At 38.4% G+C, this 19140-nt stretch overlaps 1 protein-coding gene across 1 annotated transcript in view; it reads left to right on the top strand.

Moving 5' to 3' along the window:
- CNTN1 (contactin 1) overlaps positions 1 to 19140 on the top strand; it is a 395926-nt gene that overhangs the window by 99146 nt on the left and 277640 nt on the right. The window contains exon 2 of the mRNA XM_045287251.1: positions 6863 to 6910. The gene's annotated coding sequence lies outside the window, so the exon portion shown is untranslated. The remainder of the gene's footprint in view (positions 1 to 6862; positions 6911 to 19140) is intronic.

Genomic DNA, 19140 nt, shown 5'->3' with positions numbered 1-19140 from the left:
AGGAAGGTGAGCATCATGGAATGCCAAATTGTTAGAACAAAGTGTTCTAACATAAGGGAGTACTTGAGTCAAGGCCCAATGTCCATCTGCAACCTTAATTCTTAACACATAGATATGAGTACATAGTTCTATTCCCCTCTAGTTTTATATATATATATATTTACATATGCACATATGTAAATGTGCCTCTATTTAGGCCTCTATAAATGTCCTTTGCCTCCTGGTTCTTTCCTCTATTTCCTTTTACTTTCCTCTGGTTCCACCACAATGTTCGTCAATGAAGCTGTTAAAACAAAATGGAAAAGTTGACAATGGATCACCAGGGTTGGTGTCACCCCTGTGGTGACTACTGGTTCCTAACTAGGCTGCCTCCATATACCTCCTTCCATAGCAGGCCCTACAGGATGCTTTCCAGGCTTTGTTATCAATCATAGAATAATATGTGATAAGTACAGTTTTAAATTGCTTCAATGTAATGGCGCCACAATGATTGAATGCTTGCCTTCTAATTGAAAGGACAACAATTTGAACCTATGTGGAAGTTACATAATCTGGTGTCAATTTGAGAGGATTATGAGTGAAGGGGTGGAGTCTAGCCTTTCAGTTAAGATATAACCAATGGGACCTCTGTGTGGACATGGCCTTCTCCTGAGAATTCAGGGAACTCCTATATTTTCCTCCTTGGAAGCAGTTCTCAGTCTGCTCACTCCCCGAGAAGACGCTCTACTGACAAGACACATGGTGCTATGTCCTGGGAGCTGGAGAAGCCACATGGACCTATCCTGATGCAACCAGACCTCTGGAGCTGGAGAAATCACGTGGAGACTCCAGCCATTATTGTTTTGTGACTTGGAACACTTAGGTTTACTGTGAAAAACTATATTAAGTATTTATCTTCTATTTTTATGTCCTGTCTATTTTTAATATCCCCTTTGGGTCTTTTGTGAAAGGTTGTGATATTATTCATCCCTATTTTTATATCTTGAAGCACTTCTTTTCCCTAGGAACCTTTCCCAATTTAAAAAATGTCCAATGAGCTTCTATTCTTAAAACAATCATATCACGCACACACACAGATATTTCTTTATAATTTCTTCCTCCTCTTTTGCCTTTAAATTTTAGACATTCTCAAAGCAAGTAACCTACATGCTGTCACCATACCTCAGAGTTCCATTTTGTTCCTTCTCTTTAATATTGGATTGAGACCAGTCTTGTAGACATTCTAATTGTCTAATGGTTTCTACTCAGTCTTTATCAGACTGAGAACCTCTTTTAATTAAAACGTTTTTTGTCTTTAGTGACCATACTTTTGGCTTGTCATACATCTTCTCTGATCATATTTTTTCACAGTCCAATATCTTTTCTGACTTACCTTATAAATTTACCTCTTTCTTCCTACTTATATTTCCAAATTCTTTGGACACTGATTCTCACACTTCTATGAAAACGAAGTTCACAAAATCTTAATCCAACCTTAAACTTTCTCTTCATGCATGCATTTTGAACTTTGTGACTTCTCTAGCTATCTCACTAAACCTAAAAGTCTACTTTTCTCTTCACCAGGCCATCTTCCTTGTGTTCATTAATAGTAACTTTGTACATTTCATCAACCAAATTGGAGCTTGGTGACATAGTGGTCCACAAAGTGATCTGTTAACCACAGTCAGTGGTTGAAACCACTGGTTTTCCTTGGGAGAAAGATGAGACGGTCCGCTCCTGTTAATATTTAAAGTCTCAAGAAACCCAAGAGGCAGTTTGACTCTGTCCTATTGGTTAGCTATAAGAAAGAATCATCCGAATGGTATTGAGAACCAACATACTAGAATGATCAGAGTATCTTTAATCTTTAATGTTTCATTACATGCATCTAGTTATTTATCAAATCCTGTCAGTTACATCTTTTTAAAATCATTTTATTAGGGGCTCATACAACACTTATCACAATCCATACATACATCAATTGTGTAAAGCGCATTTGTACATTCATCGCCGTCATCATTCTCAAAACATCTGCTCCCCATTTAAACCCCTGGCATCAGCTCCTCATTTTCCCCCTCTCTCCCTGCTTCCCCCTCCCTCATGAACCCTTGAAATTTATAAATTATTATTTTGTTATATCTTACACTGTCCAACGTCTCCCTTCACCCACTTTTCTGTTGTCCATCCCCCAGGAAGGAGGTTATATGTAGATCCTTATGATTGTTTCCCCCTTTCCACCCCACCCTTCCTCCACCCTCCCATTCTCGCCACTCACACCACTGGTCCTGAAGGGATCATCCATCCTGGATTCCCTGTGTTTCCTGTTCCTATCTGTACCAGTGTACATCCTCTGGTCTAGCCAGACTTGCAAGGTAGAATTGGGATCATGATAGTGGGTGGGGAGGAAGCATTTAGGAACTAGAGGAAAGTTGTATGTTTCATCATTGCTACACTGCACCCTGACTGACTCATCTCCTCCCCGAGACCTTCTGTAAGGGGATGTCCAGTTGCTTACAGATGGACTTTGGATCCCCACTCCACACTCCCCATCATTCACAATGATATGACTTTTTGTTCTTTGATGCCTGATGCCTCATCCTTTCGACACTTCATGATCACACAGGCTGGCGTGCTTCTTCCATGTTGGCTTTGTTCCTTCTGAGCTAGATGGCCACTTGTTTACCTTCAAGCCTTTAAGACTCCAGATGCTATATCTTTTGATAGCCGGGCACCATAAGCTTTCTTCACCACATTTGCTTATGCACCAGTTTTTCTTCAGTGATTGTATCAGGGAGATGAGCACACAATGCTATGATTTTTTGTTCTTTGATGCCTGATAACTGATCCCTTCAGCACCTCGTGATCACACAGGCTGGTGTGCTTCTTCCATGTGGGTCAGTTATATTTTGAAATAGACTTTGTTTTTATACCCTTTCTGTGTTTTCATAATATAAACTGTACTCGCAGTTTATGTAAATGCAAGAAGAAGCAGTGTTTTGAACAAAATCCATTCTCAGGTGTGTGTTTAAGTTGATTGTGTAGCTAAGTCAGAACAGGTACAGAGGGTTTTATTTAGTGTCACTTTAGTAAACCTACTGTAGGGTTTGAAAGCTGTACACGCAACAAGTGAAGAGGATTCTGATGAAGAATGTGTTGCCATTAGCGATTGGTTCAATCATTTCAAAGTGAGGACAAATTTACATAACATTAAAGGCACATAATCTTATAGTCAAGACATCAAAAGATGTGCTGAGTTGCCTAAATCTGCTGCACAAGACTATTTTGGAGTGTTGAAAAGCAAGGATGTTACTCTGAGGACTAAGGTGTGCTGACCCAAGCTGTGGTATTTTCAGTTTCCTCATATGAATATGAAAGTTGGATATTGAACAAGGAAGACTGAGGAAAAATTAATGCATTTGAATTGTAGTGCTGGTTAATACTGAATGTTTCATGGGGTGCTAAAAGGGACCAACCCATCTGTTTGGGAAAAATACCCCCAGAGTGCTCCCTAGAGAAAAATATGGCAAGACTATATCAAGCATACTTTGGATATATTGTCAGGAGAGACCAGACCCTGGAGAAAGGCCTCACGCTCGGTAAGGTGGAGGGGCAGTGAAGGAGGCAAAGGCCTTCCATGCGATGGATAGCCACAGTGGCTGCAAGGGTAGCCTGAGGCCTAGCTGTGATTGTGAGCATGGCGTAGGACCATACAATGTTTCCTACTGCTTGTTGGATTGCTGTGGGCCACAGCCGACTCGATGACACCTACCAACAAGTCTCACTGCAGACCAGGAACACAGAATTTCCCGGAGGGTTACCTGTTGCAACACTCCAGGTGTTTCTTCTGCCATGGAATTCAATATAATGTCCAAGAGCAAGGTATTTAGAATCAGACCAGCATTTGTGTTATGATCTATGACACACTGCTGCAAAATTAGGATAGGTGCCCTCTAAAAATATATGGACCTTTGAAACAAAAAAATAATCAACCTTATTGTTTGGAGAAGAAATATATACATTATTACCTTCTGTTCAAAAGCTGATATAATAAACATATAAATCGACACTCTGGTGTGTCATGTTGTTAGGGGTGTATAAATTATATAACTGTACACAGTCACCTGATTCGAATTCTGGCTTCTCTCTTGGTAGCTGTATCATGTTTGCAATATACTAAGCTACTTGCTTCACTCTTCAAATTAATCACCTATAAAACGCGACAAGGAATACTGTCTCTTTGATAGAGTTTTTCATATGTGTAAATAAAAGAATATATATAAAGCCTTAGCACCTTCTTATTTATCTGAAGATGTTCTCCGTCTGCTGTACCTCATGGCACAATTCCCTGCAAGGTGCCAGACTATGGAATTCCACACACTCATATAATGGAGAGGAAAACACCACCACCAACAAAAAAAACCCTCAATTTTTAGCTTATATCACTATAAATCATTTTTAAACTTTTTTCATCTTCAAGAATTTTTAATTTAAGAAAATGTAAAAAAAAAAAGCCCAAGAAACAGCCATCTTGTTTTCAAATGACTAAAGATGTAGCCTAGCACGTAATGTTTATACCCGAGTCTTGCTGCTATGCTGTTTAGACAATGCATCACAGCACGCCAACAAATGGCTTTACTATTTCTATTTTACGGTTACATTTTAAAAGTTACCAATTTCGGGAGTCAGCAAACCATGAGCCGAATCAGATCCGCCTTCGTTTGGGTAAATACAGTTTTATTGGGACACAGCTCTCACTCAGGCCACGGAATAAGTTCTGACTCATGTGACCCTGTCGGGTGGAGCTGACCCGGCTGTGGGTTTTCTGAGACTAACGACCGGAGCAGAAATCCTGTAGTAGTCCCCAACTGCTGTCCTTGTGGCTAGCAGCCCCAAACCCAACCACTGTGCCACTGGGGCTCCTGGACTGTGACGCTGGGTGTTCTTTTATGTATTGCATGGGCTGCTTTCGCCTTTTACAGGGCAGAGTCTAGTTGCTGCCAGAGAGACCACGTAGTCAACAAAGCATAAAATGTTCTCTATCTGGCCCTTTAAGTTGTTTTCAATTCCTAACTTTTATTATTAACTCATTTGAAATTTCATTTTGCTCAACCTAAAAAAAAATACAGTGGCATAACTCGAGTGTAGTGATCATTATTTTGCATTCCAAAATATAATTTTTAGATCATCTCTGAAAAGCTAAACTACAGTATGCTTCCTTTTTACATGCAGTTTTCTTAGTTTCTATAAAAAACAAGTAGAACAAAATAAGGGGGGGGTGGGAATCTAAGAACAATATGTTCATGTTCACCAGATTCTATTGCAAATACTTTTAAAAAAAGGTTTCCTATAAGAAATATGCTCTTATAAACAAATGATCTTTTTCTTCTTTTGTTAAGAAAAATGTGATGAGAAAAAGTCCATTTAATGGCCTTAGAAAGCTTTATATTTGTTGACACAGTGACTTTCCTGTTAGAAACTATTTTTTATTAAATCTTAAGGAGTTCTCTGTTTTGTTCATTAAACCAGCAGAAACCATATCTTCCATGAAGATAAAGATATGACTTGGGGCTAGATATCCCTTGTCACATTTGAGTATTAGTTGTGTAATTTGGGGTAGACATTCCTTGTTGGTAAACAGAGATAATTCCTATTTTTGCAGGATTTCTTCAAAGTTATGTGTGTTCAGGTCTTGGTAAATAGTAATAAGAGCTAATAGTTTTATTAGGTGTAAAGATTAAATTCACTAAGTAAAATATATCAAATTATATCAATATAGCCTCCCCAAAAAATCAATGTAATACTCAATGTGGCATCTGTTTTGAGTTATTTAGCAATCCCATCTGTGAGTTATTCCCATTCTTTAAATTTATTAAAAATATAATGTTCCTCATATTTTTTCTCACCTGCCACTTAAGAGAATTCTAATGAGGAAACACATTTCACCCACTAGTCGCTTTGTGTTATTTGCATATGTAGATATACCTAAAGGTATAATTGGTTATAGAGGAAGAAATCAAAGGCAAGCCTTCAGAGGCTTATGGTCTTTCTTTCTTTTCTTTTTTGTACTTCTTCTTCCTAACTTTCCAAAATGTTAAATGTTCCTGACCTGGAATTGAACCATCATTATAAGTTTGTCCTCTAAGAAGTTTGTTGTCACTTAGACATTCTTTTTAATGTGTTTCTTTGGAACCTAGTCATGAAAGTGGAGTCTTTGCTTATTAACCGCAAAGCAGTGAAGAACCACATCAGGATTCAGTACAAAAAGCTACCAATTAAAATGAAAATAGAAGCAGAGGTGAAATTCCCCTTTTAAAGAATAAGTTGATTCTAAAAACCACCATGTCCTCAGATATCGCTGCCATTATTTTGGGGCTCACTAAGTGTATAAGGACTGTGCTGGTTCATCTAAGTCCAGGTACAAAGGGCAACAGGGTGCATTTTGGTTAGATTGTGAAAGTACTTGACATGCTACCACAAGCCAGGCACAATGTGAAGACGTCATGTGACCCTCCAGAGCCATCCACACTTTCTGGTCTCTATCTCATTGGGCATTTATCTTGAACATTATCTACTTTTAAAACATTGACTTTGAATTGAATTCTATAGGCCAGTGTAGGATGATGTTTGGAATATAAACTATTCAGTTTTTATTTTAATAAGAATGTGGGAAGCCCTATTAGCCTAAAAGTATGTACTGATCTTGTAAATTTACTTTATGAATAGGTCAGGACTGTGGTGTGGTATAGTCAAAGCAGCCATTTAGAAGTTCCAGGAAATGAAAATTCAACTGATTTTTTTTGTAGAAAAAAATAAAAATCATTTCTAAATGGAAAAGTTAATTCTTCAGGTTAACTGATACTAATTTCATAATTATCAATTCTAGATATCCACTTGGGGTCATTTCTAAAGCTGGATTGAAAACACTCATAAGGTAAATTGTTTCTTTGTTGTATGTATATATCTATTAACATTAAGGTATAATGATATGCACAAAACTGCATGTGATATAATATTCAAACAATTTCTATAATTGTCTTATGTGTGATTAACACTCAATGATACTGGTTTTCTTTCATATTTTTAAACATTTCTTACTTGTAAACAGTAATCTTAATCTATGATGAATTATTTGATGACTGTTTATTAAATGGTCTTTTAGTACCGTTTTATACCATTTCATATTGCCCCACAATTATTGAGTTACCCGAGTGTTTTTTACCAATTCTTTTCTTTTTGCACTTCAGTTTATGTCATTTATGTCATAAATATATATATTTATTTATAAAATATATATAAATAAATCACTGTGCAAGTGCACAAAGCAATTTAGTACTAAACTGGGTAGTGCTAAATATCACCTTGCTGTTAAGAAAGTGTTGAATGAGTTACCATATGTGGGCTGGAGTAATGGGGGCAGATTTTGAGATTATCAATAATTAGACAAACATCAATAATAGTACTTTAATATTATTATAATCAAAACACTCTAGTAATACATATATATATTTTACAATTTAATCATTCAATCATATTATGAAGAGTTGTGCAATCCTTACTACAATCATTGGGGTAAACATAGAAATGTTTTACGTACTTAAAAAATGGATTGAGATGAAAGGGGGATTCTTGTATGAGGCTCACTAATAAATCATTACATGCACTGACTACACTAAAGGGAATATGAGGAAAATGTAATAAATATTTTGGACACACAGTAGCATAGGGACATGGACTGACTTTGGTAAGATTAAGTCAATATTGCAGTTTGAAAGCTGGTTTCTCTATCTCCAACGTCCTTAACCTGAAAACCACCAACCAGATTTTTTTTTCTTAATTATCATAGTTGAGGATGATAATCTACAATTTGTTTACAGTGACCAATTCAAGTGAAAAAAATAATGCAGTCATAAAATACTGCAATTAGGAGGGACCTTTGACTATGAAGTATTTGTGTGTTGTGTTTTCACAGTATAGATAGATAGATAGATGATAGATGGTAGATAGATAGATGATAGATAGATAGATAGATAGATAGATAGATAGATAGATAGATAGATAGATGATAGATAGAGAGAGAGAGTGAGAGAGAGAGAGATATCTTTTGGAGTTCTCTGAGCTCTGTGGATCGGTGGCTTGGTTTCTTTTAGTGCTCTTGACCGTTATCACTTCAAATACTGCTGAGCTGTGCTCTTGTCTTCTTGATTTCAATTGCATGGTGCTTTTATACCATTTCATATTGCCCCACAATTATTGAGTTACCGGAGTGTTTTTTACCACTTCTTTTCTTTTTGAACTTCAGTTTATGTCATTTCTTTTAAGTTGACTTCAAGTTCACTAAGTATTTCCTCAGCTGTGTTGAGCTCATCAAAGAAATTCTTGGTCTCTGAATTATCTATTTTATTTTTAACATTTTTATTGGATTCTTATTCAAATAGTTTCCATCTCTGTGCTTAAATTTTGCATCTGTTCATGTACGTTAGCCACATTGAGCTTTACTAAAGGCATGCAATTATGAACTGATTCAATAAAGGGGAAAATATGAATGTTATTGATGGAGACATAAAATTAAACAGGTGTAACAGTCTATATTAGGGTGTCTAGAGAAAGAAATTTCATGACACTCATCTATGTATGAGGGAGCACAAAAAATATGTAATGGTTTTTCAAAGCTATGTATTTAAATTTTTTACAAAATAACTTTAATACCTTCAAAGTACTCTCCATTACACTTAATACATTTGCCACATCTGACAAATGTTGTCAAATGTTTCCATTCTTGGAAATATTTTTCAAACTTGTATATTTGGATGTCTTACAGAAACTCCCTCATTTTTTTCTTTACCTCTTCACCATCATTGCCAAATTGCTGTCCTTTCATGTCTCTCTGCATTCACAGATACAAAATGAAGTACCGTGGAGCGAGGTCAGATGAGGAAGGTGGGAGGGGCAAGAGAGGCATGCTGTTTTTTCCCAAATTGGCATACTGAGATGGCTGCTTGAGCAGGTGCATTGTCATGGTGGCAAAGTCTGTCCTCCGTCTGCCACAAATCAGGCCTTTTTTGTTGCACACTGCTAAGCAATCTTTTCAGAACTTCTAAATAGAAAGCTTGACTAACAGTCTGACCTGGTGGAAGAAATTCCAAATGAACTACATGTTATTTTTGTCCATTCGGGAAGTTGATGGACGTCCAGAAAGAGGTGTGTCATCAATCGACATTTCAACTTTTTTGAGACAAGAAAACCACCCATACACTTGAGTTTTTCCCATTGCACTGTCCTTATAAGCTGTGTTCAACATCACAAGTTTCTATGGCACATTTCCCAAGCAGGAAACAATTTCACAGCCACATGTTGTTCTCTTAAATGAGGCATCATTTTAAAAAAAGGAAAAAAGATGATTGCTGGAAAGTGCTTTTATAAAAAAATTCATTGTGACCAGAGGGGACCACCCCAGGTGACGCCACTGGATGCACTACCTCAGAGCAAGTTGCTCAATGCTCGTCTACCAGGAAAACATGAGTTGTTGCTTTCACTTGAAGAATTAATATGTAAAAAGAATAAATATAAATTTGTATTTTAAACATAATTTTTTTGGGGGAAATCATTAAATATTTTGGACTTATTATCAGGGACCAGTCCCTACAAAAATCATGCTTTGTGAACTAGAGAAGAAGTCACGGCCAACTCATTGTGGGTTCCACCTCATAGTGCCCCCATAGGATGGAGTAGAACTATGGGTTTTCACAGCTGCAAATCTCTATGGAAGCAGATAACCTCAATTTGCTTCCAACAAGCTGGTGGTGAGTTGAAACCACATACCTGTCGTTAGCAGTTCAACGCTTACCGTGAAGTGTTCCTGGGTCTCTTGGTAAAGTAGAGGGTCACTGAAGAGAAGAATACCCTAAAGAGACAGATTAGCACGATGGCTGCAACCTTGGGCTCAAACAGTGATGATTGTGAAGGTGATACGAGACCAGGCAATGTGGCATGGGTCACTATGAATCCCCTCCCATGGCCCCCAAGAACCTTTGGTCTAGCTGCTGTCTCCGTAAGACTGCCCATCCTGCTTCTCTTGTATAGACCAACGCCAAAATAGAAAATAAGATAATTAAAAGCAAAACAAAAACAAAAAAGCACCAACATACAGCAGCCACCAGACTGACAGGGATCATGACACAGAGCCGAATTTGTGTCAGAAAGGCAAGTTGCTACTTCTGCAGCCTTGGATGAAGCGTCTCAAGTCCACCCCGCACCTCCACACACACACACCACACACACTTTTAAGCCTTAGACTTTCAGTGTGGCCCCCTGTGAAAATTCTTTTCTAAAAGTAGATCTTCAGGGTGAAATGATATGTGTAGATATTTTACCAATCAGCATCTTTTTATTCTGTATTTTCTCTTTTTGTTTTCTTTCTGCATTTTCATCATGGATTAAATTAATCAAACATTTATTCGGCACCTATTAGGAGCTTAATGCTATGCATGTCACAAAAAAACAGATAATTTTTGTCTTCAAATGCTTAACTCTACTAGCAAAACCAAATAGGAAATCAAAACAAACATGTAAACAAATTATTAGGTCAAAGGATAATCCACAAAATAGAAGTTTAGGAGGAGCCCTGGTAGCATAGTGGTTGCACATTGGGCTGCTAACTACAAGGTTAATAGTTTGAAACCATCAGCTACTCCACAGAAGAAAGATGAGACTTTCTACTCCCGTACAGATTTACGGTTCGAAAGCACCAGCTGCGGCTTGGGAGATGACGCGTTCGAATCCCTGGAAGATTTACAGCTTGGGAAACCCACGGGGCAGTTCTACTGTCCTGTAGGCTCGCTATGAGTCAGCACTAACTAGATGGCAATGAGTTGGGCTTTTGTCTTTTTGACAGGAGCATGTTCATTTTGGTTGGGTGGATCGATGCTGCTGTAAAATATCATCACGGACCTGTGAATGTTTAACTTTAAAACCTTCTGTTAGAAAATGTACACTTCTAAATTAAACTTTGAGCTTAGCTGACACTTCTTTAGCATCTAGAAGGAGTCCTGGTGGGCTAGTGGTTATGTGTTGGGCTGCGAACCACAAGGTCAGCAGTTAAAAACCGCAGGAGGAGACTAGGCCTTCTACTCCTGTCAGCAGCTCCAGTCTCGGGGACCCTCAGGAGCACCTTGACCCTGTCCTGTTCCATCACTCAGAGTCAGAATCAGCTCCATGGCAGTGCGTTTACATTGTTTAGACTTTGATTCTAATGGACTTATTTTTCTTCTGCATTTGCAGTCTGGAGGAATTTTCATATTTTTTCTGAAATTAGGATTTTGGAGTATGATTTTCGGTTCCTTTTTCTCAAGCATCTATTTCATGAAGAGTGATACTTGTTAAATGTATTACGAAGTTTAGTGGCACAGCTATCACTTGGGTAACCATTCTACTTAGGGCAATAAAACCCATGTGATAGAGGCAATGTGATGTGTTACTTCCGTTTTTGAAAATCAATTGGGGTTGATTCAAGACCAATACATGGAAAGTTCTTCTTCTGGCAGGTGTTAAATGAAACATTCTGAAAAGAATTATAATTAAAAAGTCCTTTTGAAAATGCATTGCTTGGTAAGAACATAAGGACTCAAAGCAGAGAGGATGTGAAAGCAGAGACCGACAGGTAAGCAACTCTCAACTTGGGGACAGAAGACGAAGCCTGAATCAGCCCAAGTGGTAGTATAAAAGGAACCTAAGGGTGTTCTGATGTCTACCTAACTGCAGGATGAAATTAAGTGAACTTTACTTTTGATTTCCAATAGCATGTTCTCGTTTTCTTCTGAGCCCCGTGCAGCAGCATGCTTAAAATCAGATTTGAATTAAAACTCTTTTCATGATGATTACAGTTTTTCCTCCTTAATTGTTCCTCGATTCCTGTGAGTTGTCTTAGATTACCCAAATCTCAAATACAATTTAAGAAGACTGTGTATTAAGTCTTAAATGGGACAAAGACCAACAGGCTTCATCCAGATGAGGGACATCATTAATTAGCCTGAGGTCATAATGGTGTCTAAGGGTTTGCTGAGATACAGAGTCTTCAAAGGACATGGGAGGGCGAGAGAAACTGTTATGCCAGCTTGATTGACAGTGGATCAATACATCATAGTTTTGTGTGGGACCGCAGCATCGGGAATTGGGAAGGGAATCATGCTCATTGTGGTAGAAGAGCTTACAAGATTAATCTAGCGCCTTCTGACCAACGCATGATGCGTGACTATGTGACACGCAGTGCTGCTCTCCATCAAGGACACACTTAGTCAAGCCCCTAAGGGAGACTGCCCCTCCCTGAGCTGGCTGGAGGAGAGTAGAGGTCATGTTCCAATGCTTTCTGCTCAATGACAAGACTACTCACATCCCTGGCCTGGTCAACTCTACAAATGGATTTTGGGCTTTCACTGTCATCCACAGCCCTCTGCAAACTGGGTGCTCAAAATGTAAAAGTTCTGTCCTTATCAGCAAGTGTTCTTATAAACAATCTTGAATATGCATGTTTCTACTAATAACTATTCAAATAATCATATCTTTTTTTCTCTATCATGCTTCCCAAAATTCCTCCAGCCAATAACCACTAGCTAATATTAAAAACATGTTCACACATTTAGGTATTTATTGTAGCAGCACACTGTCTCTGGTGCCAACACCTGTATTGGGTTTCTGCTGTCAAAACAAACTACCACAAAACGAGTGGTAATTAACACCAATGCCTTATTTGTCTGTTCCATAGCTAAGGAAGGAGCCTATGGCATTGTGGTTATATGTTGGGCTGCTAATTCCAAGGTCAGCAGTTTGAAACCACCATCCACTCCCCTGGAAAAAGATGAGGTTTTCTACTCCCATAGAGAATCTTGGAAATCCACAAGAGCTGTTCTACCCAATTCTCTAAGGTCTCTGAGTCAGTAGGGACTCAGTGGCGGTGAGTGAGTGAGTCTGAGATGTTGGGAGTCTAGTGCAGGCCTCGCTGCACTGCAACAGGTGATTTTCCTTTCTAGGGTGCCTAGAAAAACATCAGTTTTCTCTTCATTCAAGGCGTTGGCTGGGTTCTGTTCCTGTTGGTTGTAGGTAGGACAGAGGCCCTATTTTCTAGCTGGCTCGCACCTGAAGACTGTGCCCTGCTCTTAAAGGACATTGCACTTTTGGGTTTATTATTTATTCCTAAATGTTAAAAGTTAGTTACAGCAGGTCGAGTCCTTCTCACATCATATCTTTCTGACTTTCCCTTGCCTTGCACCTCTGCTCATCCTTACTGATGTGCTATTTGGTCCACACAGGATAATGTCCCATCCCAATGGCATCGTCTTAATCAGGCCTGCGAGGTGCTCTGTAATACCCTCCGCTATGATGGGCAACACAGCCACGAGTTCGAGAGGTTAGGGTGCTGCCATCTTGGCTAGGGAGAAGCCCTACAAGAAATGCACTTAAAGGGTAAAAAGGATGCTTCAGAATATGACCAAGCAACCACCATAAATATGAGCTCTGTTGTTGGGAAAGATGTCAATAGAAATAAAAAGTATTATAATCAAAGCTCTAAACTCAAAAGACTGTTTAATAGAATTGATACATGCAAAGAGAGAGTTTGTAAAACAAACATATTGTATGAGGCACATCATAGGAACACCAAAAGATGGAAAATGTCAAATGAAATATGGAATGTAGAATAGATGATAGAACACAATGAGAAATACTTAATGCTGAGTTCTGAAAGGTGAACAGAGCTGGTGGGGTAGCAGCTATCAACCACTACAAAGGAGCCACAACTTGTAATGTGCAAATGATTCAAACAAATCATATTTAACACAAATACTCTATTCTCCACATATAAGATTATGTGAGATGTTATATATTTACCAAAGAAATTATAGATCCAGGGCAACTTAGTAAATCTAGTGCCTTCCCGAAATTACTTTTTTTTAATAAGAAAATTTTGAATTAAAGAGATAGAATGAAAAGTCATGAGGTGTTTTTTTCCCATTAGTTACCCAGAAAAGTAAGGCAACAGCATTTAATATCTATTCTACTCAATTTAGTATAATTGATGATGAGTTTATTAAAAGTACAAATAATTCAATTTTCCGACAGAAATTTGAAAAGTGAATTTACCATAATTTATTATCTGATATGAAATATCTTTAAAGTCACTGAAATATATAGTCAGGTTAGTATCCTTCTCCCAGTGTTTTGAAAATTGCTAGAGTAGTGAGCATAATTTTTCTGCTAAACAAATTACTGTTGATAGAGGGTAGTTGCCAAATCCTGAGTAAACTGCACATTCAGGAGAGTTCTTAGAATTGTTAAAAGATCCTTTAATGCCAACAACTTCATCAGGAACAAAAAGTATTTAAAAGACGTTCTAGTAGCATTAAATCACAAAACAATCTTTCTCCAACACCAAGTAAACCCTTAGCAGATGTGCTCCCTACTCTTGGGTAGGTCAAAAGTTAGGAGGTCTTAGAAGACCTTGCTATCTCTTTCCACCAGAGAAATGGGTACATATTGAAAAAGAACTTTGTAAGAGACTTACCATATAGACTCATGTATAAGCTGAGTTTTTAACACATTTTTAATGCAGTTTTTGTGGTAAAATTAGGTGCCCCGGCTTACATTCAGGTTGGCTTCTACTGGAGTATATACCGTAAGTTCACTAGAAAAGCCTCTTCCTTTCCTAATACATTTTAGGAAAGATGCCTCATCAAACACATAATTACATCGTGTCTCTGTGAGAATTAATGAGGTAACATAGAAAGTGCCTGTCAGTGTCCACTGCATAGCTTGGAATTAAAAATCTGAATTTCCTCCCTTATTCTACACCCTTAATATCTAAATTATACTTTCTTATTATTGCATCTTTTCACACATACGTCTCAGATTAGGTTTTAGATCTGGAATTTTTAAGGACTCTGGCGGGTTTTCTAAGGTTGTAAACTGCTGACTACAAGAACAGCTCTTTGAAGCCATCAGCACTCTGCAGGAGAAAGATAACGTTCTACTGCTAGAAAGAGTTATAGACTCAACCCAGAGGCAGGTCAGCCTTGGCCTAGAGGGTCCTGAGTTGGAATTGACTTGCTGGCTGTGAGCTTCTTCGTTACCAAGTATGATGTTCTTCTCCAGAGATCGGTCTCTCCTGATGAGTCTAAATTACATGAGGAACATTCTGGCTTCTCGGGAATATTCTGACTGTACATTTCCTAGATAGTTTTGTTCACCGTCCCTCTGTCAGTTCATGGTATACTTAATATTCTTTGTCAACAAATTCCATAGGCCTCAATTCCCCTTCTGTCTTCCTAATTCATGGTCCAGTTATTATAGTATATAAGGCGATTGAAAATATCATAACTTGTGCCAGGCACACCTTAGTCCCAATTTGACATCTGTGAAAGCAAATTAATGGTAAAAAGGAGACATGGTGTAAAAATAATTTTGCATATTAGAGAAAATACATTTATAATACTCTTTAAATAAACCACATATGTTCCTTTTGAGAAGGCTTTAGGAACAATAACATTACTAGCACAAACTTTTGTGACTATTTTGAGACTTTAAAATAAATTTAACATCTTACTTGGTCAATTATTTTATTGTTCGTATTTTGAACCTATCTCTGCCATCCATTCTTCAAACACATTGCTTTCAGTTATACTTTATCAATCTCTAGTAGTTACATAATTTTCCCTAATATTTCACTTCAAAAAACTTCATCAACATTGTAATGTTTCCATATTTGTGTTTATTTCCATAGAAAATACAGACAGCTTCAAAAAGTTTGTCCAAAAATTTATTATCTTTTAATTTCACTTTTTCACAAACATTTTGAAACCCTGTGCCATTTGAACTTTTAAGTGTCCTAGTTTTAAATTTGCGCCAGTAGTATATATATTAACTTTATTTAATCTTGAAGTACAAACAAAGGCCCAAGACTCCCATAAATCGGTTATTTTGCTGAAGTTCACAGATACTTAAGTACAGCCCAGGGCAAGTTTTAAGCTCATGCCTTTCAAGTATTGCGTTAACCTAGTGGCTGCTTGTTCATCTGAACTCAGTTAGTTTTTATCCCCTCTTTGTAGTGCATATTAATTTTTCTATACTGCGGTGCTATAATATATAACAGATTTTCTAATAACAAATTGTCCATTCATACAAGAAAGTATTCCTTTAGTTATTTTGGAATTTGATTTGCTAGGAATTTATTTACTATTTAGCAACTCTGATCAGATCTATATATTTTTTGTTCTGGTGCCTTATTTTTAAGTTTTGCGTCAGAGCTGTACTTCTACCACTATGCAATGAATATAGTAGCTTAAATGACAGTCGAAAGAACATAAATCAAATTTAAGGAAATTAAAGTTAAATGTAATAACAATTTTCAGTTCTATAACTCAGTGATTATATGTATAGCAGAATCAGTATTCCAAGTTCTTGCAATAATGGTAACACTGAGTCCCAATAATCAAATAAAATATTTCAGAGATAAATATAAAAGTTGTTTTCTATATTTGAAAATGCAATCATATGAATATGGAATGGAACTGGTTTTTAGTACCCACAATTATTACAAAAATGATCATTGTGCCTTTATGAGCAACACATGTTATATGAACCATCTGAATGCATCAGCAGTGGCTGAAACTAATGACAGATTGCGTTACATTCATAAAACAGAAAAAGGGTGACATTTTTCTCACTGTGCTTGTGAAATTTCTTCCAGCTGTGAATTCTGGTACATGAAAGAATTGTGTAATATGCATGACTTCTGCTGGTAAGGGCCACACCTGGTTAGTCCTTGGCTTTGCTTATTTCCTGCTGATATTTCTAAGGTTGAACTCAGAGGAAACAAGGAATCCCCTTCACAGCTTCCTGGGCGGGAAGTCCTCTGGAGAGGCATCCCACTGACCACTCCTCGGAATGAGCCCTTTGCACCTCTGTGATCCTCCCACTCACCCTCCCTCCACGGAGCCAGTGAGCTCCCTGGCTCAGAGCTGCCAGCCAACATTCATGCCATTTTTAAACCATGTCACAGCTCTCATTGCCTTTAGGCCCTAGAAACACTGGATGGGACTGAGATTCTGCAGCCCCCTTTTCACTTTTGTTCTACCTTAAAAGTTCCCAGAAAATGATTTTTGTCTCTTTCCCAATAACCAATGAATTCGACTAAAATTTGAGTAAGATTGCTGTGAGTGTAATTGTTAATAGCTGCAACTTTACTCACAATGAGCCAGCCTTGCTATAAACTGTAGAGTGAAATATAAATATATAATGACAGGGTTTCTTTAACTATTGCTATCATATGCCTATGTTTCATCCCTCCAAGGTGTAGAACATGCATTGACTCTTGGTTTTAACTTTCTCCAAAGCTATGAGGTGGGTGCTTGTGCAGGGGCCCCTGAGCTAACACATCGGAAACGCAAGGTGATGCAGTCACCTCTTTTTGACAAAATGGAAGCATGAATTCTGAGGATGCACCAGAAACTAATCTACCCACATCATCCCACTAGGCACTGGAAAAATAGAGCAACCAGTGACTAATCTCCCTGTACCCGACTGAACCCTGCTTCCGTCTTTTTCTGGGATTGACTTAGTGTTACTACGAGTTCCTTGGCCTGGATGCTCAACGTAATCGACCCTCCAACCACGTGTCTGTCGTCATGAGCTGCTGGAGGTGTAATTTAGGAGATTCTGGGGTTTTCTTTTCTTTTTCCCTTATTGAGTCTGAAGGGAATGATGTTTTCGTGCCTGTCTGTTATTAGCAAATAGAGACTAATTTCCATTGTCATAGAGAAGATTCTGCTCTAGAATTAAAGTTTTAGTAGTTTGAGTCAAGAAAAACAAATCAGACACCCGTTACTAATTTCCCTCCTCAAAAAGGCATTCTTATAGAGCGCTGGAAAGCAACAAACTTTAATTTGGCTGGTAGTGACTATCAGGAAAATATTAGAAAAGGTGCTAGCGTCTCTGACTAGTGTGGCTTCAGCACTAAATTGAGAATTCATTTTCATTAAATTACCATTTGCATTTCTGCTTTTCTAAGGAAACCAGTCTTTTTGCAGCATTTTATTGCTTTAAAAACAGAGAAGTCCGGTTTTCTAAGCTAGATCAATATTTGTTAGGTGCTGGTTAAGAATGTGCAGCCGGCCCCAGGCAAGGTACTTTGGTCAACAGAGAGGAAGGGCATAGAACTGACCATGTTAAGTGAACTTTCAAAACACTAAAACCACAGTCACTGTCATTGAGTCTGTTCTGGACAGGGTGAACTGCCCGCTATGGGTTTCCAAGGCTGTCCGTCTGGGACTCAATATGCACACAGGTGTGCCTGAAGTTAGCACTGATCCATCCAAAACTAAGCATTCGCGGGCTAAGACAACTTAGGTGGAGGCCAAGGTCAACCTCCCAGGTCAACCTCCCAGATGTGCCTAAACTCAGCCGATACCCTCAACCAAAGCCCCTCAAGTAGTGGGAGGGGATAACAACAGGACCCAAAGGCAGTCAACTTGGTTTCGTTTGGGGACCAGACGCCCCGCTTTTGGGTGTTTTTAAAAAGTCCCGATTTTTGGAAAGAATGCACGACAAGCTAGGGAACGGCCTATTTGGTCCATATAGACCAAATTTTTAATCAAGAAACACCCCCCCTCGTCCCCCGTCAATGGGGTCCAGCTTTAAATCTGGTCACTATATGACTTGGGTTGAGTCCCTGGGCTCTGCACTCTGGTTCCATACTCTTGTTCCAATATTCCTTTCACGTGGGTTTCCCCACTCTCCTGAAGTGACCATCTTCAGACACAAACTCTCGGATGGTCACGCTTTCCAGAAATAGCATGTACTTCCTGAGACTGTAATACCTGAAACTTCCCTTTCCCTCATAAAAGGTATTTGGATTTACCAAAGTGTTTGGTCACGTGAATTCTTTTAGCGTTGATAAGCAAGAACTGAGGTAAATCATTCCAGAAACAACAGAATGAGTGAGCTTACAAGTGAAGTAGTTTGGTTTGAAACACCGAAGAGGCCTCACCTAACCAGGGAATCACATAGAATGAAGAGCTGGGTCTTAGCCACTGATGGTGGGCCTTCCACCACTAACTGGGTTTTAGCCACTGATGGTGGGCCTTCCACCACTAACTGGGTTTTAGCCACTGATGGTGG

This window comes from Echinops telfairi, unplaced genomic scaffold (assembly GCF_000313985.2).
Source record: "Echinops telfairi isolate 266 unplaced genomic scaffold, ASM31398v2 ScPeMD7_12;HRSCAF=54, whole genome shotgun sequence".
Classification (NCBI taxonomy): domain Eukaryota; kingdom Metazoa; phylum Chordata; class Mammalia; order Afrosoricida; family Tenrecidae; genus Echinops; species Echinops telfairi.
The sequence above is the reverse complement of the archived record's forward strand: the minus strand, read 5'-3'. Positions and strand labels throughout refer to the sequence as shown.